We start from the raw sequence: 19,289 nt of genomic DNA on the forward strand, positions 1-19,289 counted from the left end.
TGTCTGCGAAGGACAAGAAAAAGATTTCAATGTCCTGTTCTGTCAATAAGGCTTTTTCTATATAATAGTCTATTTTAAAATAACAGTTGCTTGTTTTTAAAATGAGTTTAATCAATGGGGTAAAACCAAAAACCACTTTCACTTTTGCAGTCTTGGATTTCCTCTCCCCACTCCCTGATGACAGTTTAAGGTAGAGCTCATAGTTTTCCTATCACTTCCAGCTATTTTTGAAAACAGTTTTAGTTAGTGCCTAACTGATTTGGGAGTATTAAAAGGTCTGATTCTATCTAGTATCAAAACTTGAACTTCACAGCCAGTTCATAGCTTCTCCCTCTATCCTTCCGCTCTCCACCAACTCACAGTTGGCTCAGAACCCTACAGTAGGGAAGGATTGATGTAAGGACTTTGACCTTTCTCCACTGAACTTTCTGGAGCTTCAGAATTAGGGGAAGGGAGAGAGATTAGAGGAAGGCAGGAAAAAGCCCAGTGTCACTGGTGCTATCCCTGCTAGTGCTGATAGGCTGTTCTGGTCTCCCTTCTGGCAGGCCTACATGTGCTGGTTTTGTCAAGGCATCATTTAGGGTTCTGTGGAGCCCTTCCCCATCCTCACTGCACACCTTCAGGATATTCTCATTCCCTGACATAGACAATGAACTCTTCAGCAGACTCGTAGAGGCCTCTCTCTCTGGTGACCATCTGCAACTGCTATTTCTCTCCATCCTTGAGGACCTCATGCATCTTTCCACAGCAAATGAGGAAGCCCTAGCTCTCTCTCTGCCTTCTGTCAGTGGGTTAAGGGGCTTCTTCAGCTGTCTACCTATCTTCACAATATTCCAGACAGAAATCAGGCATCAGTGTTTATATTCACAGGGGCCCTGGTCTACGGAAAACCCATGCCAACTTCTTGCCATGCTCCACCTCCTCCACTTTAGTGCACCTGGTGGGCCCCGGAGTATCTGCAGCTCAGTGAACATGGAGCTGGAAGTGAGATGCCAAATATCTCCCCTTGAGACAACCCCAATTGTGGTTAGCATGCCTCTCAGATCCCCAGTGCTTGTCTAGGAGGGTAGGAAATGCCATGCTGGCCCCACTAGGCCAACAGCTTTCCTTCCTTGGTGATCATCTTCTCTTATATAGGCTGACGGTGGCTGGAGGTGAGTGATAGTTTTGATGCCTATTATATCAGACAGGATCTAATATCTTTCAGTAGATCTAGCTTAGACATGTCAGGCACTTCATTTTAGTATGTGGAGGCATCTTTTGCTTATTTTCTCTGCTTTAGGGCTTCAACTAAACTTCCAAGAAAACAGAAAAAAGCTCCATTCAGCATCCTCTTTTAAATTCAAATAATAAGTGACATCATAATTGTTACTGATATGCAATATATAAAATATATTGTATTCATTCTTAGGATACAACTAACATCAGATTTTAAAACAGAACCCAGCTATCTTTCTTGACTCAATCTTTAAAAATTACCACTTTATGAAAACTTGCCTTTAATTTCTTCTTTAAAGAATTTAAAGCCTGCTGTATGTGATGCTGGAGAGAGTCACACAGTTCACCAGCGGCTCCAAGGCAACAATGATAGTATTAGGTTGGTGCAAACGTTATCGTAGTTTCGGACCGTAAATTTTAAATCATTGTAACTAAGCTCAAACCGATTTTTATGAATCAAAATAGGAACCATTATAATCAATACTTTTTGCCAAAGAGAAATAAGTTTGCTTATTCCTGTAGCATAAAAATCCCTGCTTTGGGATTGGATGAACTCTTGGAAAGCATTTTCTGCATTCTGCTGGTTGTGGAAGTGTTTTCCCTGCAAAAAGTTGTCGAGATGCTTGAAGAAGTAGTAGTCGGTTGGTGAGAGGTCAGATGAATATGACGGATGAGGCAAAACTTCGTAGCCCAATTTGTTCAACTTTTGAAGCATTGGTTGTGCAAAGCATGGTCAGGAGTTGTGGAGAAGAATTGGGCCCCTTCTGCTGATCAATGCTGGCTGCAAGCGATGCAGTTTTTGGAGCATTTCATCAATTTGCTGAGCATACTTCTCAGATGTAATGGTTTAATAGGGATTCAAAAAACTGTAGTGGATCAGACCTGCAGCAGACCACCAAACAGTGAGCATGACCTTTTTCTGGTGCAATTTTGGCTTTGGGAAGTGCTTTGGAGCTTCTTCTCAATCCAATCAATGAGCCGGTCGTTGCTGGCTGTCATATAAAATCCACTTTTCGTGGCATGTCACAATGCAATAGAGAAATGGTTTGTTGTTGCATAGAATAAAAGAGGATGACACTTCAAAGCAACGATTGTTTTTTATTTTCACTCAGCTCATGAGGCACCCACTTATCAAGCTTTTTCACCTTTCCAATTTGCTTCAAATGCCAAAGGACCATAGAATGATCGACATTGAGTTCTTTGGCAACTTATCTTGTAGTTGTAAGAGGATCAACTTTGATAATTGCTCTCAACTGGTTGTTAACTTCTGATGGCCAGCCACTGGGCTCCTCATCTTCAAGGCTCTCGTCTCTTTTGCAAAACATCTTGAACCACCTGCACTGTACATTCATTCCTGGGCCAAATGTGTCATTTATGTTGCGAGTTGTCTCCACTGCTTTATGACCCATTTTGAATTCGAATAAGAAAGCCACTTTAATTTGCTTTATGTCTAACATCATTTTCATAGGCTAAATTAAACAAAAAATAAACAGCAAGTTATAAGTCGTTAGCAAAAAACGTAAAATGAGAAATACCCGTTAAAATGACATATAACACAACCACATTTTTTAAAGAATGCATTCCAATATTAAACGGCAAATTCCAACAATACAAAAACCTCAATTACTTTTGTACCAACCTAATAACTCTTTTTATTCAGCACTATGGTCATATCAAGCATACACTAGATACTTGACAGATATCTTTATTTTAAAAAAGCAAGTTGCAAAGTGGGTATTCTCATTCCATTCATTCCATTTCACAGATAAGGAAATGAGACATAGTAGTTAAACAACTGGATCAAGGTCACATAGCTGGTAAACACTGAGCATGGAATTCTACCTGCCTGGCTCTAGTAGTTACAGTTTTCCATGTCCATGATACAGCCCAAACATCTGCTTACAGCTTTGCCTACTTATAAAGTCACATCATAGTAGCTTTTTAAGAGAAGTTTTTCCAAACTGGAGTGCACCTCCACTATTTGAGGGGAAAATGGGCTACTGTGAAGAGAGAAGAGTATTGCAGGGCCAAATAATTCTGAGCAATGGTGAGTTATTAAAGTTAAATACTTTGACTTGGCCAGGCACAGTGGCTTACACCTGTAATCCTGGCACTTTGGGAGGCCGAGGCATGGGGATCACCTGAGGTTGGGAGTTCGAGACCAGCCTGGCCAACACGGTGAAACCCCATCTCTACAAAAAATAAAAACAAAAATAAAATTACCCAGGTGTTGCTGAGAAATGAAACATCAAAAAATAAGATGATTACAAAAACACAGCATAATTAATCTGTTTGCTTTTAAAACATCTGCATCAGGCCAGGGAATTTCTGGTTTAACACATACAGTTACAATGGATAATTTCTTACTGTCTCTCTTCCACAATCCAAAACCATCCCACTTGAAGTCTAATTTTCATAAGATGACTTATGATGATGGTGAGCAAAGGAATTCTCAGTATCAAAAAATCAGATTGTCAACATTTGATTGACAATTTGAAGGAGACTAGAATTCTTTTTGTGTGTGTGTGGGTATCATTTGTTAATTTTTATTGCTGAATAGTATTCCATTATAGGGATATACCACAGTTTGTTTATTTGGTCACTTTTTGGTGGTTGACATCAATGAAATGTTGACATTTAAGCTGTTTCCCTTTTTGGCTATTACAAACAAAGCTGCTATGAACATTCACGTATAAGTCTATGTATGGACATATGCTTCCATTTCTCTTAGGAAATATCTTTGTGTAGAATAGCTGTCCTTTATGATAGGTGTACATTTAACTTTGTAAGAAACTTCCAAACTGCTATCCAAAGTCGTTGTAATTTTGCCTTCCCAATAGTAATCTTTGAGAGTTCTATTTCCTCTCCATTCTCAACAACACTTGGTATAGTTGGTCTTTTTAATTATAAACATTCTAATAGGTGTGAAATATAAGTTCAGGAAGAGATATTCAACATCATTTTTATTTAGAGAAGGAGACTAGAATTCTTTTCGTGAATTAATATATATGGCAAATTAAGGAAGTGTTGTCAACATTACATTTTAAAAAATAAAATGTTTACTTAACAATATTTCCATTTCCTAAAAAAAATAGAATTGTGTATAATATTGTGCCCCTACCAGAGAGAAAGATCCAATAAAGTGATGATATGGAGTGGTCTCAAAGTACGAAAGGACTGGGCATGGTGGCTCATGCCTATAATCCTAGCACTTTTGGGAGTGGGAGGATTGCTTGAGGCCAGGAGTTTGAGACCAGCCCCCTCTCTATTCAATTTTTAGGAAATTAAAATAAAATTTAAAAAATTGCTCACTAACTATGGTCTGAAAAAAATGAATAACAACTGTTATATTTTATATATATAAAACCATAGACATTATTGTAAGCAGATGTTCTCATACATTTAAGTAGTTTATAGAATCGTTAACCCAAACCTCATTAATATTTTAAATTTCTTGAGAATTCATTTTACAACTAATTGATCCTGTCTGGATCTCCGTGTAACCCTGTACTTCAGCAAGTATGTCTTAGTGGATATAATCACAAAGCAACTTAATTTTATTATCCCACTATAACTTTAATGTTATTTAGCTGAGGTGGTTCCTCCCTCTTTCTGGATCAAAAGGCTAGCAATCTCCTAACTCTCTGGTTAGTTTCAAAATTACGAAGTCCTACAATTCCGCTAAAGGCCAAGCAAAGTTTCAAATTAGAAATTAGAAAGGTCACCCTTACTTATTAATCAAACCTTCCAGCTTCATTCAAGTCACAACTGTTTCCCCTCCCACCAGATGGAGCATATTCTGGGGAGAAAGGGGTTACAGTGTCTTCTCTCTTTCTAGCTCTTTCAGAGCCCTTGGAGGTTGGAGAGAAGGAAGAAGTTTTCTGTAAAGAGAGTTGTGGCGTGAGTCTTAGTCCGCTGTCAGAGCTGGGAAGTGTTCATCTCTTTGTTGTGAACAAAAAGAAAGGAACTACAGAGGGATCATTTGCAGAGCGTGATATGTGTACCCTGAAATTAGAAGGACCCAGTACACTAGTGACTAACTCCCCTCTGAGAAATCTGGAGGATAAATAATGGGCTGACCAGCTGATACAAATGGTGCTGAGGGAAAGGTGGCTGCCAAAGGAATGAGCCTGGACTTCAAGTTTGTCAGGGAAAAAGAAGCATGAGTGTTTCTCATGATCCACTGGAGATAGTTTTAGATCCTGTATAATGGGGTCACTAGAGAAGGGATGGGACCTGCAGTAGCTACAGCAGAGGCTGGATGCCCAAGTGTAAGGGATGAGCTGGAGCAGTGTTATCACTGGCATTAGGGGCTGTGCAGGTGAAAAATCACTCATGGGGCTGGGGCCCGATAACTCACAAAAGCACTCAGAAAACACACAACACCTCTAAACACCAGCCGGACTTAGAAAACAGAAGGCCAGCTCAATACACGAACAGTCAAAGAAGGAACTTTCCTTCCCTTCTAATCTTCCTTTTTCTGAAAGAAAAAAAAACTACCATGAAGATTCCAATGACAGTAATCTAGGGGTGAACCAGAGCAAAGGCATTTTTCAAAACATCTCCAATGATTCTAACATATATCTGGAGTTTGGTGCCAATGGTTTGGACTAATCTTCAATTATCCATGTCAAAGGACAAGTTGGGAGAATTGCAAGTTCTGGGAAGAACACAGATAACTGAATTCTATAGACAACCCCAAATCTCATTTTTGTCAATGGCTTCAGACTTTTTATATTTTAACTAGGTGATAATACCAAAATTGACTGTCTTGATTTCCTATCTTTATTTCTGTCACTCATGATAAGATGGAGGTGCTAATTAACAGTGAAATGGCCTGAAGACAGACAAAAGGCAAGAGAAAAAGAGGGAAAGGAGTGTGTGGATCCAGAAATTAGTTCTTTGTCCTTGTAATTGCAGGGTTAACAGGCATATGGTGCTGTGTGCCAGAACCCAGTAAGAGAATTCTACAAATAACACATTTCTTCTCACAACCACTCTGTGAGGCAGGTTATTATCCCCATTTTACAGATGAGAAAACTGTGGCACGAAGATGATGTTAACCTGCCCAAAGTCATAAAGCTAGCCAGCAGTGAAGCCGGAATGGTACCCAGATTATCTGACTCCAGTCTGGTTTTTTTTTTTTTTGAGATGAAGTCTCGCTCTTGGCCCCCAGGCTGGAGTGCAATGGTGTGATCTCGGCTCACTGCAACCTCCGCCTCCCAGGTTCAAGCGATTCTCCTGCTTCAGCCTCCCAAGTAGCTGAGATTACAGGAGACTGCCACCACGCCCGGCTAATTTTTGTATTTTTAGTAGAGATGGGGTTTCACCATATTGGCCAGGCTGGTCTCGAACTCCTGACCTCAGGTGATCCACCCGCCTCAGCCTCCCAAAGTGCTGGGATTACAGGCTTGAGCCACTGCACCCAGCCTCAGAGTCCTTTTTAAATCAATACACATGTATGCTAATAAGCTCATGAGCAAAACGTGTGAGTATATTAAATAGAAAAAAAATCGGAAGAACTCTGTAGTAATCCTTCAGAAAGTCTAAGAAGCATATTTTTGAATGGATCCTGAATGCTTTTTTTTTTTCCTGGTTATACTGCTGACTCACAATGTGGAATTGAGAGAGCCAAGTGTAAAGGGGTCCCCACTGAAATTCCAACCACCTGCGCACTGGGAGGAGTGTGCACTGGGGTGAAGCCACAGAAGTTCACGCCGTTTGCAGTGGGGAGGAGCCTGGCCCCTCCTCTTCCTGGGTGGAACCTGGGATTCAGTCTGGGAGGCAGGAAGCCCACTAGAGCAGGACTCTCACTCTGCTGAGGGTCCCTGTTTCCCTTTTTTCCTTTTTGCCCAATAAATCCCATTTTTCTCACCCTTCAAAGTGTCTGCGAGCCTAATATTTCATGGCCATGTGACAAGGACCCCATCTTTAGCTGAACTAAGGAGAAATCCCTTCAACAGAATCAGTTTCTGAGCTAACACTTTAAAGAAATGATTATTTGCAAATTCAAAGCTAGTTTATTATTAAATATTTTGGTACCTGAAAGGTAATACAATTTACCTTGAAACTAAATCCCTGAGTGAAGTGATTGATAGATTATTGCTACTATTCTAAGAATATCTGCTTAAATAAACAGATTCTACAGAACCTCTTTCCACACTCACCACTTGTACAGTTTTCCTGAATAACACAATTTCTATCTTGCTTCCCCATTTGTATTCATTTCACCTATCAGGTAAGAGAGCCTTGATTCAATCAGGGTTTTATTAAGCCCTCGTCATGTACTTAATTCTATATCTCTTTCAAAATGTCATAATCTATCGTCTCATCGTGAGCTGCCTCTAGTCAGTTTATTAGTGTCCTACGTGTTCATGATGTGCTTTGCTTTCCACCATGCTAATTAAATTACTTGTTGGATAAATTATTGCAGAATGTTCCAGATGATGGCGATCAGACAAATGTCAGGGTGCTCATTAATATTTCCTAAACACTTGCAGGAAGGAAAACATTGCTATTTTGCTCTAGTCCTCTCCCTCTGTCTCTGAAGACTGGCATACATCAGCATTGCTACAAGATACCCTGAGCTGACCCTAGGCCAGTGGATCTCAACTTTGGCTGCACATTGGAATCACCTGGAAAGCTTTAAAAAAATACTACTGCCAGGGTTCCAGCCCCCAGAGATTCTGATATCATTGTTCCAAGGGATTTGGGGGTGATTCTAGAGTGTAGCTTGGGTTAGGAATCCATTGCTCAAGAGCTAGCAAACCCATAGGGAAAAGCAACAAATGAGACTACGTATATTTTCCAAAGTCACTCACAGTTTCTTTTTATTTCTTTTGAAATAGGTATTACATTAGTATTTTACTTGTATGTAGTTCCCTTGGATAATTGTACTATGTGCTTGTAAAATGTCTCAGCTTTTCACCTGGGTCATGGAGATGTCATGTAAACCAATAATTCTTTGGAATTAGCCTGTGTATAAAGGAGCATTGATTTTTACTGGCAATTTCCCTCATGGTCCACTGGCTCTAAAGTCAGAGAAGCACATGTAGAAGTAGACAGGTTATAGTGAGTGTTCTTACAGTGATGTAAAGTTACACACCTGTTTTTTTGTTTTGTTTTGTTTTGTTTTTTGACGGAATCTCGCTCTGTCACCAGGCTGGAGTGCAATGGCATGATCTCGGCTCACTGCAACCTTCGACTCCCTGGTTCAAGCGATTCTCCTGCCTCAGCCTCCCGAGTAGCTGAGACTACAGCCATTCACCACCACGCCCAGCTAATTTTTGTATTTTTAGTAGAGATAGGGCTTCACCATGTTGGCCAGAATGGTCTCGATCTGACCTTGTGATCTGCCCCCCTCCAGCCTCCCAAAGTGCTGGGATTACAGGCATAAGCCACCGCGCCCAGCCCATACCTGGATTTTTTAATAGCACATGTCCATTTTCCAGTAAATAACCGATTCCACAGATTTTGAGGGGCAAAAACACAATGCCTTTCCCTAAAATAATGACTAAAAGACATGCACATCTTTTTTCTGTGGTTTCCATAACCCATCTTGAAAGAACAAGAAACATATCCAGGGGAAATGGCAGGGTAGCCAGGAAGGTGTTACTGTCATTGAGCAAAAAATTATTTCACATTCAAACACTGATTACCCACCCCTTGATAGGGGGTGACCATAAGCTAAGAATATAGTCCACCTGTGCCTCCATTTTCTCATCTGCAGGATGGGGATATTAGTAGACCCTGTCTAATGGGCTGATGTGAGGATTATCATGTAAAGTTCTTAAAACAGGCCTGGACACATGGTAAGCCCTCAATAAATATTAGTTGAAATACTATTTTTTTTCAAGGCCCTAGAATTGGAAATCATCAATTTCACCCAACAATTTAGCTGTCTTTTCTAAGAGTTTAAGAAAGGTGACATAATTGGCCCTTGGGGACACACAGGGCAGGAGACTCAAGGACCCCAGCAGCAGCCCTCGTTTCCTACTATTATTTGATGGTATCAAAGGGGCATCATCTCCACCTACTGGTCCCAGTCCATTGTCTAAAATTCATTTTCCTCATTAGTCAGAAGCACCACAAAAGCAGAAATAATATATGTTTTATTCACAGATATGCACCCAGTTATCATCCCAGGTTCTGGCACCCAGGAAGTGAGCAATAAAGTGTCAATTAATCCAGAAGCCCGAGTGGGGTAATATATCAGCTATTAACATTTTAGTCTAATTAGACCACCCAATTGAGTCCTGGTGTCAGAGGCATTTGAACCAGAGCAACTCCATCTTGAATAGGAGCTGGGTAAAATGAGGCTGAGACCTACTGGGCTGCATTCCCAGATGGTCAAGGCATTCTAAGTCAGAGAATGAGATAAGAGGTCAGCACAAAATGCAGGTCATAAAGACCTTGCTGATAAAACAGGTGGCAGTTAAGAAGCCAGCTAAAACCCACCAAAACCAAGATGGCCACAAGAGTGACCTCTCATTGTCCTCACTGCTCTACTCCCACCAGCACCATGACGGTTTACAGATGCCATGGCAACATCAGGAAGTTACTCTATGTGGTCTAAAAAGGGGAGGCATGGATTATCCACCCCTCATTTAGCATACAATGAAGAAATAACCATAAAAATGGGCAACCAGCAGCCCTTGGGGCTGCTCTATGGAGTAAGCATTCTTTTATGCCTTTTTTTTTTCTTAATAAACTTGCTTTCACCTTACTCTATTGACTTGCCCTGAATTCTTTCTTGCACGAGACCTGAGAACCCTCTCATGGGGTCTGGATCTGGATCCCTTTCCTGTAACACTGTCACCTAGTAGTTCTCAGGTTTACACAGAGAATGAATAAATTGTGAGAGGAGACGGGAAAGCTTGAGGCAAGAATAGGCTTGGAGGTTATGTCCTGCCCATTGGGAAGGCAGCTTTCCAGAGAAGCCAAAGGGCAGCAGGAGGTTATGGGAAGCAGGGTACCAGGAAGCAGCCAAAGGAGCAGAGACCCAGTCACATGGCTGTACATGCACAGAAGAGGAAGGAAACCAAGGCAAGAGAGCCCAGGGAGAAGCACAGTGGAGAAGAATGGGGAGGAGATCAGAGTTCTCAGCTGTGGAGAAGCTGAAAGTGATGACAGCAGAAAGCAAAAGTAGAGTACACCATCAATTAACCTCAAATTTTGCTAAGAGGGTCTACTGGGCCTTTCATATGTAGAGACGAGCTTTTGACCAGTGGTTCTCAAAGTGTGGTTCCCTGTCCAGCGGCATGAGCATTACCTGGAAACTTGTTTGAAAGGCTAATTCTTGGGCCCCATGCCACACCCAATGGATCAGAAATTCTGAGGATGGAGCCCAGCAAAATGTTTTAACAAACACTCCAGGTGATTCTGATACAGACTACAGTTAGATCTGAGAACCACAGATCTAGGTTAAATGATACTCAAAAGCACTGACAAAAGGTAATCTGCATCCTAGTGAATGCGATGTGGTGAGAAAGGTTACTACTTAAATCTTTACAACAACCGTGGAAGGTAGGCCGAGAAGATATCTACCAACAACTCTATTTTATGTATGAAGAAACAGGCACAGTTCAATAATGGAGTTATCCAAGGCCACGTATCATGGCATGGTAGAACAGTAGGGCTCATGTCTCCTGATTCAGTGCAAGACAGCATTTCCTACCAACCTCCTCTGATAAATCCACTTCTACAAATCACAAGTGGTAGTCTCTGAGGTGTCATTCTTTTTATAGTTTTGAGTGGATCAAACCCTTCATATATACCAATTATCGATCAATTCATTAGTTTTTCAAATGAAAACTCCTATTTGGTCATGACTCCATGATCAAAACAGTAATTAATATTTAGAGCACAGGTTCATTAAAATTAATTTAGGACTTAATGTTTGGAGTTGAGAATCAGATGCAGAAAAATGTGAATGCATCTTTAGAACACTGTGAACAAAATCAATGCACAAAAATTTAGCAAACCAAAAGTAGTATTGAAGCTCTGAAGTGAATTTTGAGAAAGAAGAGCGCGACAGCTTAAGATATTTAGCCAGCACATCAAGGAGATGCATTTAAGTTCATTCTTTCTCTACCACGAATATCCTTGGGTTTTTGTTTTCTGAGAAAATCTCCGCCTCCATCAGCCTACTCCAGGAAGTCTACGCTATGCAAGAGATGACTGTGAACCCTGGGGAAATAAACATTTGAGGAAGCTAAACATTGTCTTGAAAACTGGGAAGAGTGAAGAAAAGTCTGGGTTAGCATAACAAGAAAGCAACTCCCTAACTGTCAGCAAAACCTTCCTAATCAACACCTCTATGGCATTTTGAGTCTGCTGGCTACATTCATTCAGACAACGCAATAAACTGTAAAGTGCTCAGAATTTTTGTTGAGATTAAATGTGCAACCCGTAAATCTCTGCTGCTATTGTCTTACTGACTAGCTGATTTACTTAACGTAGATTATGGCATCTATTTTTACATATGTCATCTATAATATACTTTAAGGAGTTGGTTCTCAACCTTCGCTGCTCATTTGAATCCACTGGGGAGCATTTAACAATCCAATGCCCAGGCTGCACCCCAGGCTAGTTAAATCAGAGTTTCTGATGACGGTTCCCAGGCATTAGTATTTTATTTTTTCCCCACCCATCTTAGGTTCATTCTCTGGCTGAGGCCTTGTAAAATTAGACTAACAAAAGGCAGATAAACAAAAGAAAAGCATACAATTTTATTAGCATGTGCATCATGCAATCATCTATGCACACGGGACACTCAGAGATGAGTAACTCAAAGGGATCATTAGAACTTGGGGTCTACATACCCAGCTTAGTAGGGGAAAGGGAAGAGAGAAAAGGGCACATGTGGAAAAGCAAATAGTTTTTGGAAAGATAAATGGCCCTTAGGAGAATAGATGGAACATATGATAGTCTTGTGATGACGTTTGCTTGAGTGTAGTGCCAAGAAGAGAAAATAAGAGTTACTCCCTGGGAAGGCACTTAGGAAAATTGAGCTCTTTTGGGAGGCTCTGCTTTTAGGTAGATAAGGAATTTCAGAAACTCAGATCTCTTCAGCTCAAAATAATCCTTATGCCAAAGTGACATATTTTGGGGTGGCATATCCTGATTCCCTTCAAGTCCAATGCACAGCCATAGAAAAGAGCCACTGCTCAAAAAAGACATTTATTTTATTTATCTCTCACACAATTACAAAAGAGAAATAAGAAAGGAATAGAATTTAATCTAGAAAAAAGAAATTAACAAGAGAAAAGCATAACAAATTTATTTAACCAAAGTTTTACATAACATGGGAGCCTCCAAAAATGAAGACCCTCAAACCAGGCAAATCCATATTTTAATGCTTAGGTTGGAAGAAGAATGGACAGTGATATAGAAGTATAATTTGATGCAAAGAATATGATCTAATGGTAATAAACTGCGGGGGAGCTTAGCAAAGCCTATTTGTTCAGATTCTTCTTGTCCTCCAGACAATTCCTTTATCAACAGTTTTCAAATAGAAAGGAGTGTAAGGTCAAAGCGACCGCTTCTGCAGTTTTCTCAGTTACCAAGGTGCCATATTTGGGGGATTGTGTTCTGAGCACTGACATATTTATTCAATTAACTTCCACTAAGTGTCTATTAAATGCCAAGGTCTGGGGAATAAAACACCGAGGGCTCTACCAGTTAAAGAAGTTAAATTTAACGCAGGCATTTACCACTGTTTCCTCTTTAATTCCCATTAAAATGATAGCTAAAATCATCAACCACAAGGGCAAAGAAACTGGTGCTAAGCAGCAGTCAACAAAATGTGAAGCTAAAAAGCCAGTGGAGGAGGGGAGGCTGAGATTTTAGACCAGAGACAGCTGACATCTATGCCAGCAGAAGGGGAAACCAAGAAACAATGTGATTTGCAACACAGAACCCCAGAAAGATTCAGGATCCACAGCAGCAGTGACTGCTAAAAGGAGGGATAAGCACAAAGCTGAAAACAGAAAGCTGGGTTAAAAAGTGTTTAAGAAGCAGCCAGGAAAAGAATAGGGGTTTGCTCTCTGAGGAGGGTAAACCAGAAGTATTCTGGGCTGGGGAACACAGAGCACAGCTGATAGTGGTGGATAGGGTTACTACTGTGTGAAGACAAATTAGGGGAAAGTCTACTGAATGGTGAGAACTCCTCCCAGCTCCCATTTTCCCCAGGACTCCTATACTACTAGGAGTCAGGTCTGTGCTCCCCAAGAAGAAGAATGGAAGATATTAGCAGGGTGGGAATCAGATCAGCCCAAAGAAGAATTGGGGTGTCCCAGTGAAACAGGCCAGCCAGACCTGGCCTGTTATTATTTGGCTGGGCTCTAGCTGCAAAGCCCAACAGGCAGCAAGCACTGACCTTGCATAAGGAACTTCCAATCAGCAACTGGATAATTTTATTTTTAAATGTGACTAGACACCCCAGGATCACTGGATATCTGTTTAAGGTAAACCAATAGGGAGGGGAAGGGTACTCAGAAGAAATAGGGGCAATGGAAGAAGGAAATGTAAAATGAAAACCTGTCATGGATATCCTCAGGGATATAATAGATTGCATCAATGAAATAAAAATAGAAAGGAACATTCAGACAACTAAAAATTAAAATTAAAAATAAAAAGAGAACTCTTAAAAATTAAAAAATTGATACTAGAGATGAAAAGATGACAAATAGAGATGTAAACAAAATTTTAAAACTCTCCAAGAAATACAACAAAATTAAAAAAGAAAACTAGAAATGAAAAAATAAAAACAAAAACTAGAGCCCAGCCAAATAATAAAAATTCCAGAAGAGAAGAACAGGAAGAATAAAGACAAATTCAAAAAAATTTCCCACAAGAAGAATACACATTTCTGAATTATTTAGCACCCATAATGGATTAAGATAAAGCCAAACCAAGACACAGCATTGTGAAATTTCAGAATCCTGAAAAAACAAACAAACAAACACCAACACCTTCCAGTAAAGAAAAAGAACACAAAACATGCCAAGACTGGGAATCATACCCATATCAGACTTTTCAACAGCAACACTGGGAGCTAGAAGACAGTGGTGCATGCCTCCAAAAATTAAGGAGAAAATATTTACATCCAGAATTCTATACCCTACAAAATTTTAATCAAATGATGGTTTCAGGCTGGACGCAGTGGCTCACGCCTGTAATCCCAGCACTTTGGGAGGCCAAGACGGGTGGATCACGAGGTCAGGAGATCGAGACCATCCTGGCTTTTTTGTAGTTTTGTAAAAATACAAAAAAATTAGCCAGGCATGGTGGTGGGCGCCTGTAGTCCCAGCTACTCGGGAGGCTGAGGCAGGAGAATGGCGTGAACCTGGGAGGAGGAGCTTGCAGTGAGCCGAGATCGTGCCACTGCACTCCAGCCTGGGTGACAGAGCAAGACTCCATCTCAAAAATAAATAAATAAATATAAATAAATAAATAAAATAAAATAAAATAAATGATGGTTTCAAATCTTTTTTTTTTTTTTTTTGAGACAGGGTCTCACTGTGTCACCCAGGCTGGAGTGCAGTGGCATGATCATGGCTCACTGCAACCTCGAACTCCTAGGCTCAAGCCATCCTCCCACCTCAGCCTCCCAAGTAGCTGGGACTACAGGTGGACACAACCACATCCAGCTAATGTTTGTATTTTTTGTAGAGATAGCATTTCACCATGTTGCCCAGGCTGGTCTTGAACTCCTGGGCTCAAGCAATCCACCTGCCTCGGTCTCCCAAAGTGCTGGGATTACAGGTGTGAGCCACTGTGCCCGGCCTCTTTCACATCTTTTATTATCATGTGTTCTTTTTCAGGAAACAATTGAAGAACACAGTCCTTCAAAATGATGGAATAGACCAACAAAAAGAAGGAGCCATGGAAAAGAACACAGTCTCCAGGAAATAGCATCCAACAGGCACAGATAATCTCCAGGATGGTTGTAAGGGGAGGGTCCTAGTAGGAAACCTGTACAGACTGGTGTAGAATGATAGAAGGCATGTCTTTAGGAAGACAAAACCAAAAAAAATATGACATAACTATTTGAGGAGGATGAAGGCAGTATAAGTAGGGAGAGGGGAGCTCAAAGAACTAAAGCCACACCTCCAAGAGAGAAAATCTAAAACCTAAAATCTAAAAATCAAGAAATAGAAATGTAGGCATATTATATAGAGATTTGAAAGTAACTACAAAATAGAAACAGTGAAAGGTTGAAGGTGGTTGGCTGCTGGGATGGAAGGAGATGGAAAGGATGGTGGGGGGAAGACAGTAATGAACAGGTAATAGAGGATAGGGGCCTGGGAACTTTTTTTTCATAATAAGCATTGAAGAAATATTTGACTTTGAAAGGTATGTACATGTAAAACTTTGATAAAACATGACATTAAATGTTTTAAATGATACAGTGAATGCCCTCAAATGAAATCCAGATAACTTGGAGAGAAACATATTGATGCAGTGTGATAAGTGATATGAGAGAGGCATGTACATGGACTTATGGATGGAAGCCCAGTGCAAAAGTCTAAACATGAGTCAGGAGTCCCAGAGATCAGTTCCTAAAGGAAATGATACTGAGTTTTGAAGGATGAGTAGGAGTTAGCTTGATTCAAAGGTGGGAAAGACAATCTCCAGCAATGATATGTCAAGTGTAAAATCACGAAGAAAGAGAACCAGCAAGGCATGTTTGTGCAGCTTACAAAGATACACACAAGTGGAGAAATAGCAGATGAGGCTATAGAGAGGTCAGATCATTAAGGCCATGTGAGTTGAGCTAAGGCCTCATATTCAATGATGGATTGGTTCTAAGCAGAGGATGATGTGAGTAGAATGAATTGATGAGACCTGGAGAGAGAGAGAGAGAGTAAAGCCAATCTGGAGACTATTGCAGTATGTCCTCCAAGAAGTAGGACTAATGTGTGGGAGTTGTAAGGCAGATAATGAATTGCAGTTATTGAAGGACAAGGTGGAGGGCTGAAAATAGAGAAGAGACAGTGACAGCTCCTGGGCAGCTTCTGATGAGGGTGACTGAGGGAAGAGGTGACATTCAAGACAAGGAATCTAGGAGGAGAAACAGATTGGGAGGGAATACAATCCAAACACATTGACTTTGAGTTGCCCATAGGATGTTCAAGTAGAGATGCTCAATAGGCAGTTTGGCACCTGTGTTTGTGGTTCAGTGGAGGGATGTGCTAAATTCACCGTCACACAGGTGGCAGCCAAAAGTATTCACATGAGAGAAGTCACTCAGAGGAAGAGGACAGAGTAAGAAAAAAAGGAGGCCAATGATGGATTCATGGGCAATTGCTATGGTTTGAATGTTTTCATCCCCTTCAAAATAATTCATATTGAATCTTCATTCCCAATGCAACAGTATTAAGAGGTGGGGCCTTTAAGAGGTGATTATGCCAGGAGGGGTCCTCCCTCATGAATGGAATTAAGACCCTTATAAAGAGGCTTCATGCTGCCTTCAGTCAGCTTGCCTTCTGCCCTGTGAAGACACACCATGTGTACTCTCAGCGAGGTGCAGCTTGTCTTGGATGGTGCCATCTTGGAAAACAGCAGCCCTCACCAGACAACCGAACCTGCTGGCATCTTGATCTTGGACTTCTCAGCTTCCAAAACTCTGAGAAAATACATTTCTGTTCTTTATAAGTTACCCAGTCCCTGGTGTTTTGTTACAGCAGCACAAAACGGACTAAGACAGGAATACTGTCTTCTAGTCAGTAGGTAAAGAAAAAGGAGTCACAGAAAGCTAATGCATGATTCATATTTATTCAAATCCATGAATCCCTCAAGAGATTGGGATTTCATTGCCCTAAATACCTTTCTTCTATTCTTCAGAATCCATAGTTTCCCTGAGCTCAAGCCATTTAGTAAAAGAAAATGAAAGCAACCTCTTTTCCCTTTGGACTATAAAATATATAGAATGAAAAAAAGTAAAAAATGACTCCTGTGTATATGGGTAACTGAATAGATTATGAGCACAGGTAGTCCAAGAAGACTTGCATGATGAGCACAGAAAGTTCAAGAAGAAGAGTGATTTGGTAAGAAGATTAAGTTCCATTTTTGGCAAAAACTGGCAGTGGTTAAGGTCAGGACTACAAAGAAAGCTTATTATCTTCATCATACCATGAACATGACCTGTGCAGATCACAGCACATATTCTCCTATGGAATTATGCAGTATAGCATAGCAATCTTTGATTTTAGCATTTAAAAAGAAATCAACTTGAAGCTATCTTTTCTTACTTTAATGTCAAGTGCCCCATATGTGACAAGTGAACTCAGTCTTCCCATTTTGAGAAAACTTTAAATTCCCTGCTGACAGGTAGTGACGCAGTTAATCATACCAACACATACAAGTGGTCTAATTGGGCTTGTTGCCTTTTAAAACAATTCTAAAAGTTTTTACTAAAATATCAGGTTGAATAGCTGACCTAAGTCAAGTGGGCACTACTTGGCCTTTGATCCACCCATTGGACACTTCTCCCTTGGAGAGTATAATTAGACTGACAGACGTTTTAGCAAATCTGCTCCTACCTCAGACATCTCTTTTCCTTCCTTTGTAGCAGTGGTTTCATGAAGGTGCATGGGAGGAAAGAAAATAAGAGAAGAACTGAAGGGGGTAAAAAAAGATCATGAAACTATCCAATATTCCTTGGCATTTATCAGAATAATCAGAAACAATCAACAAACATAAACTAAATATGATGGCTTGTGTTATCAGTAAGGAAAGACATCCAACATCCTCTACCCTAGTGTTAGATGGTACATTACTTTTCCAGTGAGACATTAAACCAACAGCCTCAAGAAAAAGAATGAGGAACTCTGTATTTTAGACTAACTTTAGCCAGCATATAATATAACCCTAGGCAAATCATTTTTCCTCGCTCAGAAACCAGAGTTCTAAAATAAAGATTATAATAAAATTGACCCTGTTCATAGTAAGGTTGTTAGGATTAACTTAGAAATAATTACACAATTACTTGGCAAATATTGTATTAGATCAGAATACATAACTCCAGGCAACATATCTTTGCAGTGGAAATAAAGTTTGATATCTCTAGGACTGTTCATCATTGTCATAAAGAGAATGGAATACAAATAAGATAGCAAATATGAAAGATATCCTTAATGAGTTCATTTGTATTAATGGATTACATTGTTCAAATCACCACACAAATCAACAAAACTTCAGTTGAATGTACCAGATCACATGCCAAATTCAGACAGAATTTTTGAAAATATATTTTATGCTTTTCACCAAATAAATTAATGTCCATATTAGAAATTCAGGTATAGAATACTGTATCAGACAGAATACCAACAGAAAACAGAATCCAACTCAAGTGGTTCAAGGAATGTTCATAAAATGTGGACGGGGATAAGGAACTGATAAAAGATGTTAAAGTCCCTAGAAACTAACTACAAAAAAAAAGGAGTTACCACCCTTGGCCTGAAGGGGAGGTAATACATTTTAGAAACTCATTGAGAATGGAAGCCATGGAATAGAGCCTGCAGGAGGAAGTGTAGTTGAGGGATATGAATTTTGTCACATAACTCAGCTCAAAGCAGAGAAGACAAAGCCCCAAACCACAAAGCTCTCCCACCTTGTATTAGGCCGTTCTCGCATTGCAATAAATACCTGAGACTGAGTATTTATAAAGAAAAGAGATTTAATCGGTTCATGGCTCTACAGGCTACACAGGAAGCATGATGCTGGCATCTGCTCAGCTTCTGGGAAGATCTCAGGAAACTTACAATCATGGCAGAAGGTGAAGGGGGAGCACACACAACACATGGTCAGAGTAGGAGCAAGAGAGAAGGGGGAGGTGCCATGCACTTTTAAACAAGTGGATCTCATGAGAACTCACTATAGCAGTGACAGCACCAAGGGGAGATGGTATTAAACCATAAAAAACCACTCCCATAATCCAATCACTTCCCACCAGGCCCCACCTCCAACACTGGAAATTACAATTCGACATGAGATTTGGTGGAGACACAGATCCAAACCATATCATTCTGCCCCTGGCCCTCCAAACCTCATGTTTCTCACATTGC

General features: G+C 40.3%; 1 pseudogene; it reads right to left on the minus strand.

The window, feature by feature from the left end:
- Positions 1–1,667: 1,667 nt before the first annotated feature.
- LOC129393665 (histone-lysine N-methyltransferase SETMAR-like) overlaps positions 1,668–19,289 on the minus strand; it is a 50,907-nt pseudogene continuing 33,285 nt past the window's right edge.

The sequence above is a fragment of the Pan paniscus genome, chromosome 14 (genome assembly GCF_029289425.2).
Source record: "Pan paniscus chromosome 14, NHGRI_mPanPan1-v2.0_pri, whole genome shotgun sequence".
Lineage (NCBI taxonomy): Eukaryota > Metazoa > Chordata > Mammalia > Primates > Hominidae > Pan > Pan paniscus.